Raw genomic sequence first — 25,291 nt, forward strand, 5'->3', positions numbered from 1 at the left:
TATACGGTGCTCTTCATGCTCTATATATGCATTAATTTCATTTCATTCTCACAGCATCCTTAGTTATTATCATCCCCACTTTACAGATGAGAAAACTGAGGCACAGAAAAGTGATTACATAGCTTGCTTACGATCACAGAACTACCAGATATTCTGACCTCAGGGTTTGCCTTCTTGACTACTATACCCTGATGCCCTTTGTAGTAGCTTTGAGACACCCGGAGGGAATTGTTGATCCTTTAGGACATCCTACAATGTCCCTAGGTGCTAGACCCCAGGAGATCCTCTTCCCCAGAGCTTCTCTACCCTCGTGTGTAGTTATCACTTTGGGAAAGATGTTTCAAGGGCCATGGGTTTTGATGTATTTACTCTTCCTATAAATTATAACAGATTTAAAGCTGTGATTATATGATAAGCCCCTCTCCCCTTATTTATTTTTATTTTGATCACTTTAGTGAGAATTGAAAACAATGGAGTGTAGCTAAAAAGGCAGGTCTTGTTCATCATTCACCTCCACTCTCGTTCTATAGCGGCTCATAGTCAGCAGACAGGGCTGTCCTAATAATAAGTCTATTTCCTTGGGGGGAGAAAACCATGCAGTTTCATCCTTTGTGTTGTGTCACACGTGCCTGTGTCTTCTGTTATGAAAAAGGAAAAAATGAATCGGATTTAGTCTACACACCCCCCTCATTTTGCTTATAAGCTTTCTGAGCCTCAGAGAGGGAGAGTGGCTTATGCAAGGTCACACAGCAATTTTACCAGAAGTCTCCTATGGACCAGTGACTGCAAGGCTTGCCATCAATACTGCCATTCATCCAGTTCAGAATAGTACCTGACACCTATTTACCTGCTAAATCAGTGATGCTCTGTCCATCACCCTACTGAACTCTACTCTGAATCATAGCCCTTCCAAACCCTTCTCCACCTTCCCGTGAATTTGCCCTTGCTCAGATCCCTTCTTGGGCTCTAGACATTGTGGGGCTTGGCTCCCACCTTTACTTTTAAAATAAGATACAAAGTTTATAATGCAATTATAAAACAGACTTCAAAACAATTTCAAAACCACTCACCATCCTATCACCCTAATTCATCTTATTCTCATACTATAACTTCTACTGCAATTTCCCTTTTCTTAAAATACCTGGATGTGGTCTTCTAGCCCCCAGAAGCCCTCATCCATTGCTCTTCTACCTGAGACGCCTGCCAGCTAAGCCACTTACACAGAAATAGAATTATAAACTCTGAGATGGGCTATGAGAAGGCATTTAATTTGACCCCTGACTTCTGCAGATAGGGAAACAGAAGCCAAGAAAGACGACTCAAGTCACACTGCTGGTTTGCGGCATAGTTGGGATTTAAACCCACTCTGTCTTTCTAACTCTCATTTTCTTTCATCCACTCTCAAGAAGACCTGCTCTGGACATCAAAGCCCTCCCAAGGCCTTGGGGCAATCAAGCTTCATCAATGCCCAACCCTACTGGCTAGGACCCTCCCTTGTACCCAAAAGCTTAAAAGCCAGCTAGAGTCACACTCTCTGAAGAGCGGCTATATCAGCAGAGTATCAACCACGTGCCAGTCACTGCAGAAAACTCAGCTGAAACCCCTGCAGTAACCCTGTGGGCTACATGCTAGTATCCACTGTCTGAAGATGACGAAACCAGGGCACAGCGAGGTAAGGAGACTCAACAGTCTCTCAGCCAGTAAGTGGTGGGGCACACGTGAAGTGGTCTGTCCCCACAACCCATGCATGTTCTTTCCACTGCATCCATTTCCCTCTTTTATGAGACCAAAAATTTCATCATCCAGAAAGTGGGGTGTTTTTTGCTTAGGTGGTATCTGAGAGTAACTTGACTTTTCCTATGAACCATAAAACCAGAATGGGGATTTTATACAATGAGACAAGGCATGGATAAATTCACTTATAGAACTTTCATTAATCCATGCTTTCAAGAAGTATTTTAAGAATGCTTACTAGTGGCCAGCCCTTGTGCTAGGACACAGCACTGGACAAAGGGCGTGACCCAGGGACAAGGTTCACACTCTGCATCCCTCAGCTGAGGGTTTTCTTAGGATCTTTTCTTATTCTCTCTTTTGACTCTGGAATTCCCATTGCTTGTGTGGTCGGTACAGACATCATGGACCTGGTACTTCCTTCTGATTGATGGGAGCTGTTCCCTCTCTAAAAGGCGACTCAAACAGTTCAATTCCAGTCCTCAAGGAGAAAGAAACTTTTTTCATCCTCGTCTTGAGGGTGGTTGGTATTGTGGGCTGAGATAAACTGCGGGCCTCAGATAAGGGGCCCGTGTGGCTGCCTTACCATGTTTAAAGCTTGTAGGTTTAGGTTTTTCCTAGGCTGGGCTGCAGGACTCTTAGAGCTATTTGTAATATCCAATTCACTGAAAGTCTGTAGGTGTCTTTTGGAGTAAAAGCCTGAAAAAAAAAATTCTCAATTTCAGCTGACCTTCAAAATTAGCTGGAGTGAGAACAGTAGGAATATGTGTCTTACCCCTAGAACTTCTGTTTCAGAGGATGTGGGGCGATACTGGTACACATCCAGGGCTGAGAGCCGTTGTGTTTAGAAAGATGAAATGAATGCTTTTGCGTGGGGTATAGCTTCCCCAAGTCCATCTTTTGGTCTGGAGAGGCAGCTGCTGGGGATTTGAACATTTGGAGGTCCTAGGACCAAGCCATACACCAGCTCCTCATTACCACAGGGGTTCTGTGAGCCAGCCTCCCTTCCCTTAAGGACTCATGTTTGTAAGCAGTCTGAGGACTTTGGATGTGAAGGGATGGGTTGGAAAATGATTATGGGATAGCATCGCCCTCCCTCTTCTTCCCCACCTCCCAAGAACTTAGGTCTAGAAAGGAATCTCAACTTTTTCTGCTTCAGATCCATTCCCAGCAAGAATGCCCCAGATTCTCCTTTAATGAGTCATAGAACAAAGCATATCCAGCTCAGTAACTCCAAGGTCAGATGAAGAGCTGAAATACTCCTCTTTGGGGAAGGAGAGGTGCAAGACATACTTGGAGGCAGAGGAATAGCCCCAGTGACCTCTCCCCTCACTAGCTCCAGATGCAGACAGAAATCCTGCAAGCAATCCTGGGACTGAGATCCCTTCAGGAATCTTATAATCTTCCTTGTTTGGGAGGTGCAATTGCAGCTTTGAGAACCACCAGATAAAGTAGATGGGGAGTGTCATCACTGTCTAGACACAGAGCTAGCTGTGTTGCACAGGTGACTGTACCCCAAGGTCTAGATCTGTAGGGCAGAGGGGAGGTGGATGAGAGGACGTGTGTGACATTTACAATATTGAAATTGGATTCTTTCTGGCTGGGGACCCATCACCCTATGGAGTCAGATCAATGTTCAGAGCATGATGCAAACTCATGCTGGGTCTCTACACAGTGCCCTCCCCCTTCCCTAGCTTTTGACAGCCAGTTGTTCAATCAATAAACAATTACTGGGCACCCTGCTGTGTTCTAGGCACTGGACTGGGGAATTATTTATTGCTGCTAAGTTCAAACTGTGCATGGGATGCTGGGCTAGGTGTTTATTCATTCACGGGTGCTTCCTGAACTTCCACAGTGGTAACTATTATTATTGCCTAAAGTTATGCTAAATTTTTACCAGGTGCTATTTTAAATGCTTTATATTTATGTAGGTATTTGATCCTCCCAACAGTCCTATAAGATAGATATTATCATTATTCCAGTTTTATAGATGGGGAAACTGAGTCCCGGTGAATTCACAGAGATAGTGAGGAGAAACTCAGTGATTTAACCTAAGCTGCATAATGCAAGAGTTAACACTCTTAATTACTCAGTGTGTGCTTGGCAGAAGTTAGGTCCTTATCATGATATGGGAGTAAGGACATGGAGGTTGTTCAGGGTCTGCTCGGTAGAGTTCACACCGCCTCAGTCCAAAGCTTGTGTCCACTGCTAACTTCTTGCTTCTTGCAAGTCATTTAAACTCTCTGTGCCTCATTTGCTGCATCTGTAAAAATGAGGCAAATAATAGTTCTGATATTCAGAGTTATTATTAGGATTGTTTGACCGGGTAAGTGCATGGCACTTTACCAAGTAGAGGGTGTGGCATGTAGGTTTAAATCTGAACATATTAATGATAAAATTATTAATAAATAGTATATAATATGGTAACATTATAATTATATAATATAATGACATATAATAATATATATTTGCCCTTGAAAATTCATTGTCTAGTCAAAGTCAAGGAGTTTTAATTCCTAAATGTATTACATTCTAGCTAATTTACATGCAGGAGTTGGGGAGAGACAAAGATGCATAGAGAGATGGTTCTCCATAGGTTCCCTGAGGGTAATGAATGTGTCCATCTTGTTTGCTGTATGTACATCCTCATTCCTAAACATGTCTTTCACAAAGTTGGTGAAACCTAGATATTACACATATAATCAATTGACTCACGAATCAATGTATGGAAGTACCAGACCAGATCTGATCTATGTCTAAGAATCATGGATCCATTATATTCGTGCAAGAGTTCAGAAAAAAAAAAAAGAACATCTTTAAGGTCTCTTGAGGTTTGGACCTTGAAGGGCTACAAGATTGCTTAGATGGAAAGTATGATGTTGGGCATGTTTGGCGTAAGTGAATGACAAGACATTAAAAAATTCAAGATGCAGTTGGGAGGACATAGTCTGATCAATCCACCTGAGACAGAGTGTGCTACTTACATGAACAGTAGAATGAGATCACAAAGGAGGCTTGGAGTGTGATTGTAAAGGGCTGTTTTGGAGTTTGGACTTTATCAAGTCATCATTAAAATATTCCCACTGGTTGTGACACACCTGAATAAACTTGGAAACTGGCTGGATTGAAAAGGGTATGACTAGAGTCTGGGATATTCCATAGAGACACTTGCAATAATCTAAGTAAGAAGCAATGAAATCCAAGGAAGGGGTAGTGTCAACAGAAAGGAGATTAGCTACTCTATTGCTGGCATTCTGTTAATGAGAAACAATGGAAGAAGAGACATTGGATCGACAGCCAGCAGAGTCTGATTTTACTCAATCACCATCTCTGGGAGCTGTACCATGGAAAGAACCTTGGCACCAGATGATTCTGGGTTTGAACCCAGATCGCTCCTTACTGGCTATATGAGCACAGGTGGGCTCATTGTTCTCTGGGAAGCTCTGTGTTCTCATCTTTAAGAAGTGAACTGGGATGAGTATATATGCATTGTATTTGTACGTATGTGTATGCATGTGCACGTGTGTGTGTGTGGGAAGTGTGCATGTGTGTAAATCACCATACCTGGCTTAAGTAAAGGATCCTATACATGTAAGTTAGTTTTGGTCTTCTTTGCCACTCATTACTATACAACTGAAGAACAAAGGCTGTGGCATGTTTTTGCCTTTAGAGGCCAGGAACTGATTCTGAAGACAGAAGTGCATGTAAGAGAAGGTAAATTGGAACAAATCTCATTAATGTCCCTGAGCCTTAGTTTATTTATTTATAGCACATGACAGTGATATCTGCCTCATAGTGTGGCTGAAAGTGTAAAATGAAATGCCACCTAGTGTTGTGTCTGGTACATAATAGTTACACAAGATAAACAACAAAAAATGAAGTGTTCTTTGATTTTTTTTGACCCTTTGGACACAAGAGCAAATGGTTGAGGGGACATATGCCAGCTTTTGAGAGATATTTGGAGGGGTATTCATCAAGTTGGGGTACTTATCAGTGCCCAAGCTGGGGCCATCTGATATGCCTGTGATCTACAAACCTACTAAAGTTATGATTTTTCAGCAACAAGATCTGATATATTTGACAAAAAAAGAGAAAAAAAAAGCTAAGTGAACATCACCTGATTTCCCTCTGGAATTTAGTTTTTTTTTCTGAGTTTTTCACAAAGCTGCAACATGACAGGTAGCAGCCTATTTTGGGGGGAAAAGGTCTCAATTTCTTTTTTATTGCATATATCTGCTTCAAAGGAGCAGCCCCCCACCCCCCCACTCCCCACACCTGCTGCTGCTTTTTCCCAGAATCAATCACAGGTTATTTTGGTAAATTCATGCCTTTATCTCGCAATCACTGCCCCAAATATAGATGCAAATATTGTTTTCTTCGTCAAAAGCACCTCCCACACTCACATGGTGACTTAGCAGTTCCCTGCTTCCCCAGTGCTTTTGGCAAGGCTCCCATTTTCTTTCAAAGGGTGGTCCTCTCCTGACCTAGTTTACTCCATAGGCTAAGATGGAGAAGAGGGCTGCTGTCCCTGGTGCTGAAAAGAGAGCAGCCTTGCTCCTCTCACCCTGACTCCTAGGAGGTGACACAACGTGTGCAGAAGGAGGAATAGCTTTAAGCCACTCTGATATCCCCCAGTGTTCCATGTCAGGCCCTGAATTCTCTCCAGAACATTCAGTCTTATCTTCTGAGGGGCACTCATCTGCCCTGTAGGTTCAGGCCCGAGTCAGACCTGATCTGAGTTTTAACTAAAAGTTGGAGTGAAATGGTGCAGTCAATCAGAACTAGGGTGCCAGAGGAAAACATAGACTTTGACACAAGACTTTGTTCAACTCTCACATGGGCATCAGCTGATGAAGTGGAACTTTAACTCCATGTTGTCCACATTTCTCTCCCTTGAAGGTTGTCTCCCTTTCTCTTTACTCAGTTAGTTATTCAATAGACACTGCTCTTTGCCCAGTCACTGTTGGCGTGTGGAGGGTAAACATATCAGGCACAATTCCTTAGTCCAGGGGATCACAACGTAGCAGTGATTTAAAAACAAACTTGTTGGTACATTTTAATGAAATCATACTAAATGTATAGATTAAAGATATTTAATCACTTATATTATAATCCAAGAAAAGAATATTCTTTCCCATTTATTTATGTAACATTTTGTGTCCTCTGCTATCTTTTAAAGATTCTGTTCATGTATATCATGAGCATGATTCCTAAAAATGTATTTTTAGGCAAATGGAATCATTTCTCACAGAAAAGCTTTCATCTTTATTTGATTTTGAGGTTCAGAATATCCCCCCAAGCACCCAGTAAATCCGGTATTATTATCCTTGTATTATGCACAGAGTGTCAGAGCCAATATTCATACTGAAGTATGTCTGACACCAACATCTGTGTTCTTAATCACAATGTTATAGCATACGGTTGAGGGAGAAGGGCTGAGTTGCACTTAACAGGTCAGTCTTTTCCCAAGGTTGCAACAGACACCCACTGTCTGTACACAGCGCTGGACTTTTGAAGCTTAACTGATAATAGTTAAAATGCAGGGAACTGTTCTTCCTCCTTTTGCTTAGAAACTGCCTTCAGAACCAAGCAAGGCCCTCCCCTCTCCATACCCCACTGCCAACCATGACTCATACAAGTATTTCAGCACTGAAGGTCTAGGAGAAGGAAACACATCCTACTTACACTGATGACGAAGTGTTGGTGGAGGAAATGATCTTTGAGTTGAGGGTCCAGGATGCCAGAAGGTAGAGAGGTACATAGCCTGGGACATATTGCGTCCCAGGATTTTCAGTAAAGTTGGATTTTGCTCCACAGTGATACTATTTGTGATGATCAGGAGCATGAGTCAGTATGAAGGAGGTGGGAAGCTATGAGGTAAAAATGGTAAAATTTCTTGAATAGTCAGTTTTCCTGGAAATATGTGAAAACACTTTTTAAAAAATTCATATTGATACATTTATGGGGCTTGGGTTCTGAAATTTTTGCAACAACCACACGGCAAAGAAATGTTGCCTGTATATTGAATCTGACATGCAGAGATATCACTCTCTCATGCAGTGATACTTGAAAGAAAATATAATTTTAAATTTTTTTAAAAAGAAATTTCTCCATGTGATGGAATACTTCAGGCTATGCTTTCATACTTCTTGAGGATTTGGATTTAGTCTCTAAGCTTTTAAGTAATCTTCAGTCTACGAAGCTCCTATAGATAAGTAACTAATGTTAATATCCTGATACAATTCCTCTTCTATCTATTATCAATGTGTTTGTGTGTTTGTGTGTTTCTGTATGGGGCTCATTCTACAACCCACTATAATTTTTTATAAACAATATGCCTCATAGTATCAAACACTTTTTTCAAAATATAAGTATAGAATGTTCATATTATTAATATGCCATGATTTCTTCTCTTATTTTTCTTATGTGGGACAATGTTTTATTGTTAAGCATGAGGCTGTGAAAAATATATTTGTGTTTTGCTCAGCTCTATGGACAAAATCTAGCCAAATTAATTTACTGCTTCTACCTTAAAATACAGGCTGTGGACAAGTACATGTATCAAGGGTCTGTGTGAGCCTGCTAATGCCAGTGGCTTTCCTCTGTGACTCTGAGATGGACCAATTGACAAATACCTCTGGTGGTGACAGAGTTCTGTAAAGATAAACTAGAAGGAGAATGTAATAGTAATAACAAAGCAATAATAATACTAACAACTAACACTTATAAAGCACAAACCATACACCAGGCATTTTCCTAAACACTGTCCATATTGTCTGATTTAATCACCACAACAACCCTGTGAGATATTGTTACCACTTAATAGGTAGCTAAATAAAAACACAAAGAGTTTAAGTGACTTGCGCAAGGTTGATGAGCAAGTGAAATGGCAGAACCAAGGCTCAAACCCAAGTCATCTGGCTCCAGAGTTTATGCTCAAATAGCTGCACCAAACTCTGATGAGATCACAGAATCAGACACAAATGACTGGTAAACAAGGCAGAAGGGAGGGCAGAATGAAGGTGAATGACAGGAGGGATGGGGGTGCTGGTCACTTCTGTGTATCTTATTTAAGCCTCCAAATAACACTGAATGATGGAAATATTTATCCCAATTTATAGATGGGTAAATTGAGGCTCAAAATATTGATTTACTTGCTTAAAGAGACAGAGCTTGCTTTGGATGAAATCTGCATTCTCTCCAGGAGAGCCTCACAGGAGAGTCCTTATGAGATCTATTGAAAAAAAAAAAAAAGGCTTTATGGTCCAGACTTGGTTTTCATTTAGGTGCATTGTTGTCACCTCAAGCCTTTTGCATGCTCATCCACAGAGCATCTCCCAGGCTTGCACTACAAGGAGACATTTGTCATCAAAGATGGCTCTCCATCCACCCAGCCTATCTGCTGACGACCAAACATACTGAAGAATTGCTTACCACCTGATTTTATTGACTCTAACCCCAAATCATCTTTCTTTAAATAGGCTGTTTTCAAAGGGTGAGTGGAGAGAAGTGACATCCTATCACACAGCAGCCAAGACAAATCGTCAAAGAGCTTGGCAGCCTGGAAGAAAACCCTTCCTGAAGTTACAGATGTGGAATTAACCTTTACATCCATCCTGCAAAGTGGGAAGACACAGGCAAGTGAGATGTAACTGGGGAAATAAAAAGAAGATTCTTACCCAATGCTCAGACAGAAAGCAGAAAATGCCAGAGGAATCTATTATGGTCTTGGGCAGGCATCTCAAAATGTTAGAATAGCCACAAGCTTGGCTTCTTCAGCACCTTTCATTTTTGTGCTCTTAACAACATATAAATACACTGAGCTCTCTTCACTCAGTGCCATGGAGTTGCCACCTCTGAGAAGATGTTACGGTCATTTAGCACCGGTGCCACTACCTCCAGCATCTAAAATTCCCTCCTTTAAAATTCTCTCAGACAAGAGGCTTTCCTCGGGAAGGCACTTGATGACTTGACAATTGGTCAGACCCTTTGGTGCATTCATTGTGCTCAATCTGGCCTCCACTCAAGGCTCTGACAATCACCTCTTACCATCTGCCCCTCAAATCTCTACGCTTCCACCACCTTGGTCTCCACCCATAGTGTCCCCATCTCTAAAACCTTTTCTGCCTCAGCATTTTGAATCATTTCCCCCTTCCACTTTTCACAAGAATATCCCTCTCCTCTGTCATCCTTCTGGTCTCAAAATATAACCAATCCCCATGAATATCTTCTCTGTCTCCATCATGTAAAAAGTAGCATTCTTGTCCCTCTCAACCCCAGTTGCTCTCTGTGACTTTGCTTGTCTGCTATCTTCATAGAACTTACTGAAATGTACCCTCTCTCTGTGTATTCTTGGTTATCATGTGTCTCCTCTCTTAAGCTGAATCTCCATAGAACAAAGGTCTTGTCTACTGTGTCTCTCTGGCTCTTTTCATCACCTTACATCTTACCACCCAGCTGAGTGTTTGGTTTGTGGGAGAAACTCAACTTAGTAGCATGCATTTGAATGACTGAGTCTATGAATGCATTAAAAATATTAAGTAGCCCTGTCATTTTAGTGAGCTTTCCCTCCTCACACAGTGGCTCAAACCATTTTCTGTTTCAGTTCCCAGGAGAAGTGAAGACTATCCATTGAGAGAGTGTGGGCCAAAGGAAAAGCAAGCTAGAATTGGAAATAAAAGAACAGATTCTAAGTCTTACCTCTGTTACTTAATTACGAGTATTTTATTGAACTACAAACTCTCAGAGTATCAGTTTTGTAAGGGGGTTAATGGGACTTTGGGGCACAGGTAGCAGGTTCGAGTTGAATCACACATCTGCATTCCACCAACATTCATGAAATTAATATAAATGATGGTGGAGGCCACAGAAGATGGCTAGCAGCAACTATATGACAAAAAAGATCCAACTTAAAACCTTAAAAATGAAAATAAAGAAGAGAAACAGAATATTCTGTCAAAGAGCAGCAGACAAACTCAGCTTGTATTCACCAAAACATTACTAGGCATTGAGGGGAAGAGGGGAGGTCAATAAAATGCTTATCAGTACTTCCTAGTTTAAGGAGATATGGCCTGAGGGGCTGCCCACTGAAAGTTTCAAACAGCTTTCAATCTCAGCTACTTACCAGAAGATTGTTTTTGCTGACACCAGTGGAACCGTTAAGTTCTGTCTTTTTTTTTTCCCCCAGCCCCTCATACACCTAATTAGGCATAATATCCAAAGTGTGAATTAATTTTCTCAAGGCACTGAAATACACCTTCAACTAAAAGGAGAAAACTTAGATCTTGGGCATTTAACAAAAAAAGAGACAGAGAAGAAAGGGAGAGGGGGGGAAAAAAAGAGAGGGAGAGAGAGAAAAAAAGAGAGGGAGGGAGAGAGAAAGAGATAAAGTGCCTTGGTGATGTGACTGTGGTTAGACACATGGGGGCACCAGGCAGATGGATGGAGGAGAGAGAGGGTGGTCTGCAAGATGATGTCATGCCACCTCCAGCATAAAGGGACTTTACTTCTTCTAAATGAACGCAGTGAGAAACTGGTTAGAACCTGACGACCAAGACTGCCCAGCAGCAGAAAGGACTTAACCAGACACAAACCTTTGTTCATTGTATTATTATTAACACTACGGTTTAGCCTCCCCACGATGGGTTTTTCTGGATACATCATGGGTAAAGACCTGCGCAGAAGGGGCCAAAGATGACTGAGCACTCCAGGGCCAAGAGCCGTCAATCAATCAAAGACCACCTCCAAGCCAGGATATAAGAGAAAACGCTTTTCCTCCCTTGGATCAGCCCCCCCTCTCCGTTCTCTGAGGTGTACTTTTCCTTTTTTAAGAAAATCTTTTAAAATCTTTCATTACACAACGCACTGTTTCCCAACTGTAAACTTATCTTTCAAGATATGACAAGAACTGGGGTCTTCACCTTTTAGGGTAACATCACAATTTCTATGGATGAGTTTCTCCCTACCCCTCCTCACAGCTCATGGTCTTCTTGTGTATGTGAATGTCTATGTGTATGTGCACATGTTTGTAAAAGTGCATGGAAGCAATGTCCAGACTCAAGCTTTTGCTCATCAGAAAGATAAGCGGCTTTCAGATAAGGACCAGATAGAGCAAAGCAAATTCACTCATATTTTTTTTTAACTTCCTATGAAAGACGTGGAAAGAGTGCCCATGGTTAATATGAACAAGAGGATTTTAAAACCTTTGCAACACTGAAAATCTACTAATGCAATTGAAAGACAAGAAACATGCAATATAGCTCACAAAAGACAGGTGAAGATACCTGTTGAAAAGACCACAGCTCACAGAATTGCATGAGGAGTACGCCAGGCTATAGAAAAAAACTAATTAGAATCAGATTTTAACAAGATGGAAACTCCAAGTTGAGATAATAGAACAACAGAATGGGCTGAAAGGGCTATTACAGACTTCAGGAAACAAATTGAGACCCGAAACAATGTTATTATAAAATTAATGAATCAAATAGAAATCACAAAAATCAAATAGATTCAGCTACATGTAAAATAAAAAGTACAGAAACCCAGCTTTGGATAATCACATGAATAAAGAAGAAAATACAAAAGCGATTAAAAAGTTAAAAAGAAGATAATAAGTATGTTTTTTCTTATTTTGCTACCACGTGGGAAGAGCCTATTTTAGGATAAGACTAACAAAGAATAAATGAGGGCCAAGAGATAATAAAGACAGATTCCAGATGGTATGACTTAATCACCTGGTCTGACCGTGCCTGAAGCTAGAAATTCCCACTTCGGACTTTATAGTTACCTGAGCAATAAATCCTCCGCTTCTTTGCATAAAGCAGTTTTAGTTATTATTTTTTCACTTGTTTCTAAAAGCAGCCTTCTTAATAAAATGCTTAGAGCTGAATGATCCAAAGCAACATTGTAAGCTTTTAGTGTCTTATTTTCTCATCTGCAACATGGAGATGATAATTACATCTACCCCATAAGGTTGTAGTAGGTACACATGTACAGTACCTAGCATGGTGTCTGGCACATTGTGGGTGGTGTTGCTAGAAGCGATTATTATTGAGTTCAGAGTGAATTCTGCCATGCTATTCCACCTAAAGAGGAGAGATAAATTTTTTCTATATTATTTGGTCTTGGAAGATTTTATTGGCTAACTCTTAAATGACACTTAATATATGACAAGGCTTTTGTTAAGAATTTTTATATACATTAATTTTTAACCCTTATAAAACCTATGAAGTACATATTTTATTATTCCTACTTATTCTCATTTTTTTCAGAGGCACAAGGAGGTTAAATAATCTTCTTGAGATCACATAGCTAGTTAGTGACCAAGCCATGCCTTTGCCAGAACCTCATGCTGTCACAAAGACAGAGCTGTAAGAGTTTGTTGCAGTAGGAAAGAATCATTAAGGATTCCTGAGCCAGGAAATGACATTACAGGAGTAAGGTATGAGTTCCAGGCAACATAATTCAAAAACTTCAAAGTGAGATGCTATTGTGGTCACATCTGTCAAGCATGTCTGTGAATGACTGCCTCCAGTCCATCCTCTCAAAGGGAACTTAGTGAAGACGCCCTGTGGGTTCCAGTTTCAGCACCTTGGAGAGAACTTTAGGTGTGAGCCAAACTCTACCTGATGACTTTCAAGCCATCCTGCTTCCAGCATCTAAAATAATCCTTTGACAAAGATAATTAAAATGTACATAGAGAAAATTTGGTTTATTGAGAAATTTTCTGAAGTTCATGAGATGTGACTCTTTTCTCTTGTGATATACAGTCAATCATCTTAACAATATAACAAGTTACCATTGTGCATCTTAAATGAAAGAGGAACAATAAAAAGCCAAGGAAGAGCTGTTAATGGTTGGAAGGAAGGCAGCTGCCTGCCTGAGCTGCTGGGGTGAAGAAGGTGATGAAACAAACCTGACAGCAAAAACGTGGGGGTGGAAGGCAGAGGGCGGATGCCAAGGAGCTGTCTAAGTAAGGAAACATGAGCAAGAAAAGAAGAGGACACATTCAAAGGACTGGGGAAAAGAAGAACATCTTCCATTTATTAAAAGCCTACGGTATCCAGGCAATGTTGGGAATCTTAAATAAATTTTTTGACACCCTGAAACAGTTATGATGATACAGTTATTTTTCCTTACTTTACAGATGTAAGAATAGGAAGAAAGAAAGGGTGAGGTGTTGGGAGAAGGAACGTATAAAGCAAGGACGTAAGGGAGAGAGAAGTGAAAGAGAAGAGAAACAAAAGATCGGCATATAAATGGAGAGGTTAAACAGAGAGGGGAGAGAAAGGAGACAGTGTTCTTACAGAGGTAAAAAACAAAACAAACAAAACAAAACAAAACAAAACAAAACAAGAAACTAGAGAAAAAAAAGAAGACCAACACAAATCTAAACCCCAGGGACTCTAAAGATAGGACAAGTTGAGCTCTTTTTTCCCAGAGATGCTCCATGGAAAGAGACAGATTGTACCAATTCTAGTCTGTGCAGAAGACACAGAAGGGAGAGGAACTCCATGCTATCTGAGAAGGAAGAGGGCAGAGATTTGGAAGCTGCTTCCAGGAAAAAGATATCAATGGATCTTCTACAATGGCCAAGATGATGGGTGACTGAGGAACCTATCTTCTTTCTGCAGTGAGCCTCTCTCTTGAAAGAGATGATCAAGCAGAACTGAGGACCAATTACCCACCCAACCCTCATAACAAACAACGTTAGGAGGTAGATACTATTAGTAGCACCACCACAAAGCTGGTAAGCATGTGAGATGGGATTCAGATCTGGTAGGTGAAGCTGTAAACACTGTTGCTTTTATTGTTGAATGAGTGGAAAGAAAATTATTATAATTTACCCATCCTATGAACTGGATAAAAATGTTCAGCCATCCTCTTTATTTGCCCTGCTCAGACCACACTGGGTGAATAGTTCACAGGGCTAATCTGGAGGCAAGCGTTACTGAAATGTTTATGCCAGAGTTTACAAAGGCACCACCCACTGGTTGCAATCACCATGTAAATATGCTTTGTTTGAACCATATAGTGTTTCTTTTTAAAACTGAATTGGTTGCAAATGTTAAAACATTGGGAGATTTTGCATAAAAACCTGCATATGCTTCTCTTCACATAGTGGACCCTGGAAACTACAGAAGAGCCTAGTAAACAGAATCTTTCTCTTTATAGTAGGACCAGCAGAAGTCTAGAAGCTGGTCTCTGTTGGCTTTCAACCAAGCATGTGGTTTAAATGCCCTGACTTGCCAAATCTTGGTCCTATGCTCACCATCCTTGTAGCTGGTGTTGTAACCATTGCCATTAAAACCACAGGATGGGTGAGTTGGAGAGAGTGGCTTCTCAAAATAAAACCAAGATACTGTCACCAGAAGAGGAAGAAATGGGTGTTGTAAAAACAGATCTCTTCTACCATTCTTAGTTTTTTTTAAACTTTTTTTATTGTGTTATAGGCATTTTACAATGTTGTATCAAATTTCAGTGTAGAGCACAATTTTTCAGTTATACATGAACATACATACATTCATTGTCACATTTTTTTTTTTTGCTGTGCACTACCACAGGATCTTGTATATATTTCCCTGTGCTATACAGTATAATCTTGTTTATCTAGTCTACATTTTGAAATCCCAGTCTGTCCCTTCCCACCCTCCGCCCCCTTGGCAACCACATACCATTCTTAATAAACAAACTCTGCCATTTATTTATTTATTTATTTATTTATACTGTACAAGGAAATGTCAGACAATAAACAAAAGCTATTCCAGGTATGATCTTGGAGATCTTTAGATGTGGCTGTGATTGAGTTGCTGGGACCTCATTCATGATAAACACAATCCAGGCAACCAGAGAATCACTCTGGGCATTTTCAAGGGGCCAGACATGAAGGCATTCTGCATCACTAAAAGCGCACTGGGTCTATTCAGACACATCCCTTGATTAATGCTGTGCAGTAACAGAGGCTAGCTCATTTACACTCGGAGGGTAAAGCCTGAGGGGTGAAATGAGTGCAAGTTTGGGAAAATGCTTCCTCTCTCGCCTTTGCAACCTGCCTAACATTTGAAGAAAGGGCTCAATCAAGGCAGTGATTCAAGGAAAGTTAAAGGTAACTTATATTACCAGAATCTTATTTTATTTATTTATTTTTTAAAATCTTAATACATCTTTTTGGTAGGGGAAAGTAATTAGGTTTACTTATTTATTAATTTTTTGGAAGAGGAACTGGGGATTGAACCCAGGACCTTGTGTATGCTACACATGCACTCTACCACTTGAGGTATACCCTTCCCCCAGAATCCTACTATTCTCGAAGCATGATTTATATTTACTATTTATTCAAACCTTACATTAAACAGTGTAAGTAGGAGGGGTTTTAGCACTACTAAAGATGGGGAAACTGAGTCTAGAAGTTTCTATGCACCATGGTCAAGGTCACATATCTAGCTGCTTATTGTGTTTGAATATGAACATTGATATTGATCCCCCACTTCCATCAGGGTGAAGTTAACTGCTCCTCTTCTGAAATTTTCCCATTAAAGCATTTATCACACTACTGCATTTGCTCATTTTCTTACACATAACCTCACACTAGACTGCAAGCTGCTTGTAAGTACAGACTGTATCTTTTGTATCTATGTGGGTCACCACTATGTCACCTACCAAGGTGTTTGACTCAGTAGATAACTTGCATGAATACACGGATGCACGATTTAACACATGCTTATAAAATTCATGATATTTATTTTATTCTTCAATAATTTTGTGTCTGTTTAAAATGCCTCTTGGCTACATCAACCACTGGAACATACTGTTCATACCCCATATTCACACAATCATGTGCAAACCTATACAAAAAATGTTCTATGAAAAGTGTTCATTTTACAAAATTAGGCAATACTCATATCAGTTCTTGCACATTGTTTTCCTCACTTCACAATATGTTGCACAAGTAAAAAAAATTAAATGAAATTGAATAAATAAAAAAGAAAAAATGAACAGCAACACATTGTAAACATACCTCCAGAATAACATATGTAAATCTAATTTAGTCTTTTTTTTTTCACAACTGCATATTATTCATGGAATAAATGTACTGAGATTTGTTCAACTCTTTTATTGGTCAACACTCAGAATGTTTCTGGCTTTTGTTTTTGTCATTTTAAACATGAGTCAATAACATCTCTGCATACACATTTTTTTATTCACTCATATGTTTGTATTTATGGAATAGATTTCCTGAAGCGGGGTTTCTGGGTTGGAGACTATGTGTGATTTTTTAAAAAATGTAATAGATATTCCCAGACAGCTTCCCAAATAGGCTGCAGAATTTCTTTTTTAGCATGTGCAGAAACAAATGAAAGAATCCAATCTTCCCTTCATATCTTTGCCATACTTATGTGTTAACACTTTTATTTCTTTTCAGTCTGTTGCATGAGAGGTTACATTTTAATTCACTTGCCTTGAATATTAATACCTGTAAGGATCTTATCATATGTTTATTGGCCACTAATTTCTGTTCTTGTGGATTGCCAAATTCCAGCAGAGTCTTCCAGTTGATCATCAAACCTCATTCCCTCCTTTTCTGGAGCACACAAAGAGATTACATTTCCCAGCCTTCCTTGCAGTTCAGTAAGATCATGTGACTAAGTTCTGGCCAATGGACTATGAGAAGACATAACGTCCTTCACTTCCAGGCCTGTTCCTCTATATGTGATCTCCTATGTGATCCTTCATTCTTTCCCCCAAACTGTCAGCCTAATGCAGAGGACTCTGAGGCACTACAGAAGGGCAGAGCTACAAGATGGAAGGAGACTGGTCCTTTAATAACCACATGGATGGTCACTTGATACACAGAAAGACCTATTCTAGTCTTCACAGAAGTGATATAGAAACTTGTATTAGGTTCAACTATAGAGATTTGGGGGTCATTGAACACCTATCACTGTCTTTAATAATACTTTGTTGATATCATCTGGACTTGATTTTTTGTATTTTTGAGATGCTTGAGTTTTGTTTTTTTTAACGTTTCTGAATCACCTTTATATAAACATTAAGCTTTTATTAGCAATGTCTCAAGTTTGTATTTTTCCCAATTTATCATTTGTCCTTTGACTTTATAATATATTTTTCCTTCATTTATTTTTTTCAATAGTAGTTTTTGAATGTTCTCTCTTATTCAAGAAGCTTTCCTTCAACCTGAAGTCTTAGAAATATTTTCCTTAAGTGTATATTTAATTATGGATTATTGATATTTTATATCTTTTGCCAAGCTGGAGTTTATTTCTATATGTAGTGTGTAGTAGGGATTAAGTTTTGTATCTTCCCAGATGGATGGCCTTTTATGCCAGAACCTTTTATTAAGTGGACTTTTATTTTCTCATTTAATTAAAATATCATCTATGTCACATATTAAATTCATTCATATACCAGGATCTATTTGGTATTATTTATTATCTACTACAATATCTATTATTATGCCAATACTGTTTTGATTAGAGAATGCTTAAAGTATGTTTTTATATAGGTGATAGGATAATTCCATCTCCACTATTTTTCTTTTTTTAAAAAAAAATCCAAATTTGTTTTCAGTGAACTTATTTTGTCCCATTCCCCTAAAAAAAAAATCAAAGCAAAAATGAAAGAAAAATTAAAAATGAAACATACGAATTCTGATAGACATTTTGGTAAATAGTTGTATTAATTTGGAAAGGGTGGATACTTTATGATACAAAGTCATCCCATTCAGGAGCATGCTATGTCTCTCCATTAATTCAGATCATGTTTTATGCTCTTCCATAAAATTTTATAGTTTTATTCAGATAAGTACTGTGCTTGCTAAATTTATTCATGGATATTTTATAGTTTTTATGACTATTGTGAATGGGCCTCCCCTCCTCCCACTTTCATTTCTAACTGAATATTTTTAGTATTGAATGATCTTTGATTTGTTGCTTCTATAATTCACTCTACACTAGGAAGCCCTTCCCATAATCATTGCCACAGAGAATGTGGAGGAATGCATGCTTCCAATGTTTCTTTTATTCTGACAAAACCCAGAGTTTCACAAACTAGGCATTCTAGCTGGGATATTCTGGGAACCAGGTTTAAAAACTGCTGGTCTACTGGTGTCTAAAGAATGGATGAATGATCAGGGTATGGGCAGAGGTTGAACTGAACCACCCTACTGGTGGCAGCTGAGCTGGTCCCTCTTGAAAGTGCATAGTAAATATCTTGGGTAGGATGTCTCTTGGATAGGAGTCAACGTCTAGGAGGATACAGTTGAGTGGTCAGAGCAAGTTCCCAGTGACAAGTTCAGGATGAACTGGGCCTTCATGATGAAGACATGAAAAATGGGACCAAGAACACCATGCAAGGGACCAGTAAGGGGACTGAGACTAAGGCATGCAATAAGAAATACTCAAATGCTCAACAGAATAATTGAGCAGAACTAGAACTGGAGACCAACGGAGGACACAGACAAACAGGTTCAAAGTGCTGCTGTACAAGGCGCAGGATACAAGTTCAATTGTATTTCTACATATTAGCAGTGAACAATTAGAAAAAAATTTTAATGAAATACATAGGGATAATTTTTCTAAAAGATATATGATACCTGTGCACTAAAAATAATTTTTAAGTGACAAGATAAACTAAATAACATCCAAAAAATGGAGAGATACGCTGTGTTTGTGGATCAGAAAGCCAATATTTTTAAGATACCTATTTACCTCAAACTCTAATAAAAATCACAGCAAGCTATTTTCTTGTAGCAATTGATAAGCTGATTCTAAAATTTATATGGAAATGCAAAGGATTTAGAATAACCAAAACAACTTTGAGAAACAGAGTTGGATAACTTATACTATCTGATTTCAAAACTTACTACAAAGTTAGAGGAAGAGGAATCAAGACTGTGTAGTATTGGTGTATGTGTATATATATATATTTATATATGTATATATATGTGTGTGTGTATATATATATATTAAAAACATGGCAGAACAGAGAGTAGAACAGAATAGAGAATCATAGACCCATACATATATAGTCAACTGACTTTTCACAAAGGTGCCGAGGCAATTCACTGGAATAAAGAATAATCCCTTCAATAATAATTGATTAGCTATAAATAAGCAAATGCATACATACATACATACATACATACATACATACATACATACATACATAATAAATAAAAAAGAACCTCAATACTTGCCTCATATATGAAATTTAACTCATGGTTTATGGATCTAAATGTAAAAGCTAAAATATAAAACTCCTAGAAGAAAATATAGGAAAAATCTCAGTGACTTTAAGTTTGGCAAGTATTTCTTTAATAGAACACCACACACACAAACCCCAGAAATCATAAAAGAAACAATATTAATAAATTAGATGTATTAGAATTTAAAATTTTTATTCTTTAAAAGACTTACAGAAATCCAACGGCAAACTACAAACTGGAAGGGAATAGTTTCAAAACATATATTTGACAAAGCTTGCATCTAGACTATATAAGGAACACTTATAATTCAATACTATGAAAAAAAAATGGGCAAAATATTTGACATACACTTTATCAAAGAAAACATGAATGGCAAGTAAGAACATGAAATTATGCTCATTATTAGTCATTACAAAACTAAAATAAAAACTATAATGATGCACAACCATTAGAATGGTTAAAATTAAAAGGCTGCCCATACCAAGCGTTGACAAGGATGTGGAACAAGACGAACTCTCATGCGCAGCTGGCAGAAATGTAAAGTGATATGAAGTGCAACTCCTTTGCAAAAGAGTTTGTCAGTTTCTTTGAAAGTTAAACATTCACCTATCTTACAACCAGTCATTCCATCCCTAGTAATTTTCTGAAGATAAATGAAGGCGAATACTACAAAAAGATGTTTGCATGAGTATTTATAGCAACTTTATTCATAATAGACTTAAATGGGAAGCAATCCAAATGCCCATCAAGAAGTGAGTGAAAAAAAAGTGATATAGCCATATAATGGAATACTGTTCAGCAATAAAATGTCATGAAACAACATACATGGATGAAACACAACATAGATGAAAATTATTTATCCAGAGTCAAAGAAGCCAGACCACCCCCCCAAAAAAATGTGTTGTATGATTCTATTTACATAAAATTATAGAAAGTGCACACTAATCTATAGTGACAGAGCTGGCTGCTTGGGGATGGGAGGTATGTGATGGGAGGGATTACAAAATGACTCAAGGAAACTTTGGGGCACAATGTTTGTGTTCATTAACTTGATTTTGGTGATAGTTTCACTACTATACACATCTATTAAAACTCATCAAATTGTATGTTAAATAGTACAGCTATAATATGTCAATTATACCTTAATAAAGCTGTAAAAAAAATATAAAGATTCAAACAATGCTGGTCTCCCTACCTCTTGCTTATGTTTTCCTCTCAAGCAGGCTCTTCCTATGAGCTAGAAAGTTTGGTCCAAAAGTTCTGAATTTCCATGTTACCTATTTAGCAATCCCAGTGGAGAATGTCTTTTTCTCAGCAGCTCCAACAAAAGCCCACATGACATTGGACATCTTGGTCACACATCCATTCTGAAACATGTTCTGTTACTCAGGTATACCAGGATTGCACTATGGGTATAAATCTGGAACCAGAGAGTGGGGTCAACCTGAAACTAATCATAAGGACTGAAAGCTGGGGGGTTCACAAAGGAAAACTGGGACACTTACAACACATATGGAGGGAATGGATTCAAGACACATTCAGTCAAGAGGTGTTCATTAATATTGCTCATCACAGGATTATAGGTGTATTTGGGGATACATCAGCCCCAAGCTTCGCTCTGGAATGGCTTCTGCTATCCCAGGTATTCACAGAAGGGCTGGCTTAAGAGCTGGTGATGCTTTAAGCCTGCAGGTGTGGCTTTTGAGAAGAACCAGTCATAGGGAAGAGGAAGCTGGTAACTTGTGTTGAAACCACCAACTTCAGAATGACTTTAATTCTTCCCATTTTAGAGGTCCTGAAACGTCTGAAGTTAGATCTCTCTAAGCAAAAGTACTTGGGCTCCACAGTAAATATTCTGAAAATGTGGCATCTGCCTAGGACCATAGCAGCCCCAAGATGAGCAAATTAGAGCACCAGATACTAATAAATCATGGAACTAAAATCAAAAAGAGTGAGAGCGGTGAATTTTGGGAAGGGCATGAGCAACTGGAGCGCCATCTTGCTGGTGGGAGTGAAAAACAGTGCAACCTCATTGGGCAGACTGAATGGATAAGCAGAGAAAACCACTCAGCAGTAAAAAGGAACCAACTACGATACACACAACATGGATGTAGCTCAACACTCAAAAATCTCAAAAAAAAAAAAATGATGTTGAGAAAAAGAAGAAAAACACACACACAAAAAAAATACAGTATGATTCCATTTCTATGGCTTTCAAGGACAGATAAAACTAGCCTATCATGACAAATGTCAGAAAGTGATTGACTCTTGGGGAGAGAACACTGACTGGAAAGGGGCATGAGGGAACTTTCTATGATGTGGAAACGTTCTCTGTGTTGTTTGGGTAGTTGTTACACAGTTGACATCATACTGAATACTTAAAATCTGTGCATTGCATTGCACATAAATCATACCTCAATGAAAAATTTAAAAACATGTGAATGGTAATAATAATTTTTATGACTACAGAACCTAACATTTATTTACTTCGTACCTGAATTACCTCATTGAATCCTTATCTCAACTCTGAAGAATTAGCATTCATATTACCCTCATATTTGGTTGAAGAAATCGAGTCTTGGAGAATATGCTCAAGGTCATGCATGAGTCAATGGCAGAGCTGGGATCCAAAACCTGACTTTAGAGTCTGAGATCTTAGCTACCTCCTCATACCATCTAGCATCGTGGATCTGAGTCAGAGGCGGAGTGCTTCCGGGGCGTCTGCAGGATGAAAGGGGTCATCACAAGTGAATGTGGAAATCCCAGAGCCCGTGGCCTGGTGTGCACAAATGGAGATGGAAGACAAGTGAAAGCTTCACTTGGCACAAGCATGGTAGCCTCTTATCCAGAAGTCTGCATATGGGCAATTACATTAAACCAGAGCATGTAGCCTGAAAGCAAGCTTGGAGTCACTAGGACCTCTGAGGGACTGAGATTTTTTTTTTATTCTATGGTATCTCTTGAAAGCTCTTCATCTTTCAGGATGTGTGCTTTTCCAGAGTAAGTTGGAAGGGGACCATGTCTACAATATCAGCCTCCTCAGTGGGGGGATATTTTCTGTCTTATTCATTGGTGTCGCTCCAGGGTAGAAGAGCTCTCAATAACGACTTGGTAATTAAATACATTCCCTCCATCCCTCCTTCCATTATTTCATCAACCCCACGTCTTCTGACAACTTCCTGCCTTGTTGAACCTTATCATGAAGTTAGGCTTGACATGTACTATTGCTCCTGGCCCTTTAAACCTTCCAGAAGGCATCTCTAAGACCCCAGATATTTGCTTTCTCCCAGAGACAGAGGAAAGGAGATCACCACGGCCCCCTGCGCAGGCCAATTGGAACAGGACCCCCAACCGCTCCTCCCTTGGCCCTATGCCCGTTCCTGGAAGCTCACAGAGCCAGCATTTGACAGGATTAAGTTTTGATTTGACACCCCACTGGGGCACCGTTCAGAAACTCAATTGTGCCAAGCAATGGAGTAGCACTTACTGGTTTCAGAGGGGATGGAAAACAATTTAAGCAACCTCTGTTCTCTGCAGCCCAGACACACACCATTGCTCTGTTGACTTAAGAGCAGCTGCTGACTCTGAGTAGAAATTGGAGCTCTCTATGAAACCCTTCCCTCATCTGTCTCCAGCACATCAAGAAAAAACTGTGGGCACAGATCAGTCAGAATCCTTTCTTTGGACACTCCTGCTAATTCAAGTCCTAGGTCCTTTTCTCAGGGAAAGCAGGGTGAGGCTGGGAGATACCAGAAGTCCTTGAGCCTTGAGGGGATAAAAGACAGAGAGAATGTAAGAATTTTTTTCTTTAAGGATATGGCTTAGGCTGCTGGGGAAGCTGAAAATTCTGGAGAAGCAAAGGGAGTGAAGAGGTGACCGAGGAATTTTTAGCTGAGACCAAGTAAGTGGGTGTTTTTATTGTAAACAGGAAGAGACATTGGCACAAATTTGCTTTCCAAAGTCCAAAGATCAAAAGACAAAAACTAACAAACCAACAAAAGCAGTTCGATGTAGGCCAGAATAATACCCAGGGTGTGATAGTTAATTTTATGTGTCAGTTTGACAGTGTGAAGGGATGCTCAGAAAAATGGTGTAACATTATTTCTGGGTGTGTCTGTGGGGGTGTTTCCAGAGGAGATTAGCATTTGAATCACCCTCACCAACGCAGGTGGGCATTATCCAATCCATTGGGGGCCGGATGCAACAAAGAGGTGGAGGATGTGTAAATCTGCTCTTTTTGGTCTTGAGCTGGGACATCTATCTCCTCCTGTCCTCGGACATGGATGCTCCTAGTTCTCAAGCCTTTGGACTCAGAAGAATTATACCACCAGCTTTCCCGGTTCTTCAGTTTGCACACAGGACAGTAGATCATGGGACTTCTGATTCTCCATAATCACGTGAGACAATTCCTACAATAAATCTCCTCCTTTGTGTTTCTTCTTTTGGTTTGGTTTCTCTGGAAAACCCGGACTAAAACATGGGAGATTTCAACTGTCAAGATTTCTGGGTAACAGACGTTTTCAGAGTCAAGTAAAAATGTACATTCTGGATTGAAGAATCTGAGATACCAAATGGAACGCTGAAAATCTTGAGTCAGTCCAAGTTGGAATGTGGTGTTGGCCAGAAATAAGAGATGGAAGGATAACCACCAGAAGTCCCTGGATTTTAGGGTTGGGTCTCCAGGGTTAGAATATAGATCTATGATGAATCTAGCCCAGCCCCTGTCTTCAGAGAGTTCCTGGTCTAGTGAAATGAACACATAGGGCTGATGACAAACACCAGCGAGCTGTGGAATGCCCAGTGATCGAGAAGCATGGGGTGGAGTGAGTGGAGGTCTGGTATGTTTTCTTGAGGATTTGAGCAGGAATTATCACAGCAAAGGCAGGCGTGTGCTTGTGTGTGTGTGTGTGTGTGTGTGTGTGGTGTTTATAAGCTTCTTAGGAAAAGATGACAATTGGAATAAGGGCATAGAAGCAATCCATGTTAAAGTCCAGGTGAGAAACTATAGCATTCTCTGAAAGTATTGTTTAGAGCAGTGGTTTTCAAAACTGGCAGCAAACTGGAATCACTGAGAATGCTTTAAAGTACTGATGTTCAGGTGCCACACCCAAGTATATTGGTTTGGGGTAAGACTTTAGATTCCAAATATAAGTGATATCATATGGCATTTTTCTTTCTTTTTCTGCCTTACTTCACTTAGAATGATGATCTCCAGGTCCATGCATGTTACTACAAATGGCATTATTTTATTCTTTTTATGGCTGAGTAGTATTCCATTATATAAATAAACCACAACTTCTTTATCTAGTCATCTGTTGGTGGACATTTAGGTTGTTT

The sequence above is a fragment of the Camelus ferus genome, chromosome 18 (genome assembly GCF_009834535.1).
Source record: "Camelus ferus isolate YT-003-E chromosome 18, BCGSAC_Cfer_1.0, whole genome shotgun sequence".
Lineage (NCBI taxonomy): Eukaryota > Metazoa > Chordata > Mammalia > Artiodactyla > Camelidae > Camelus > Camelus ferus.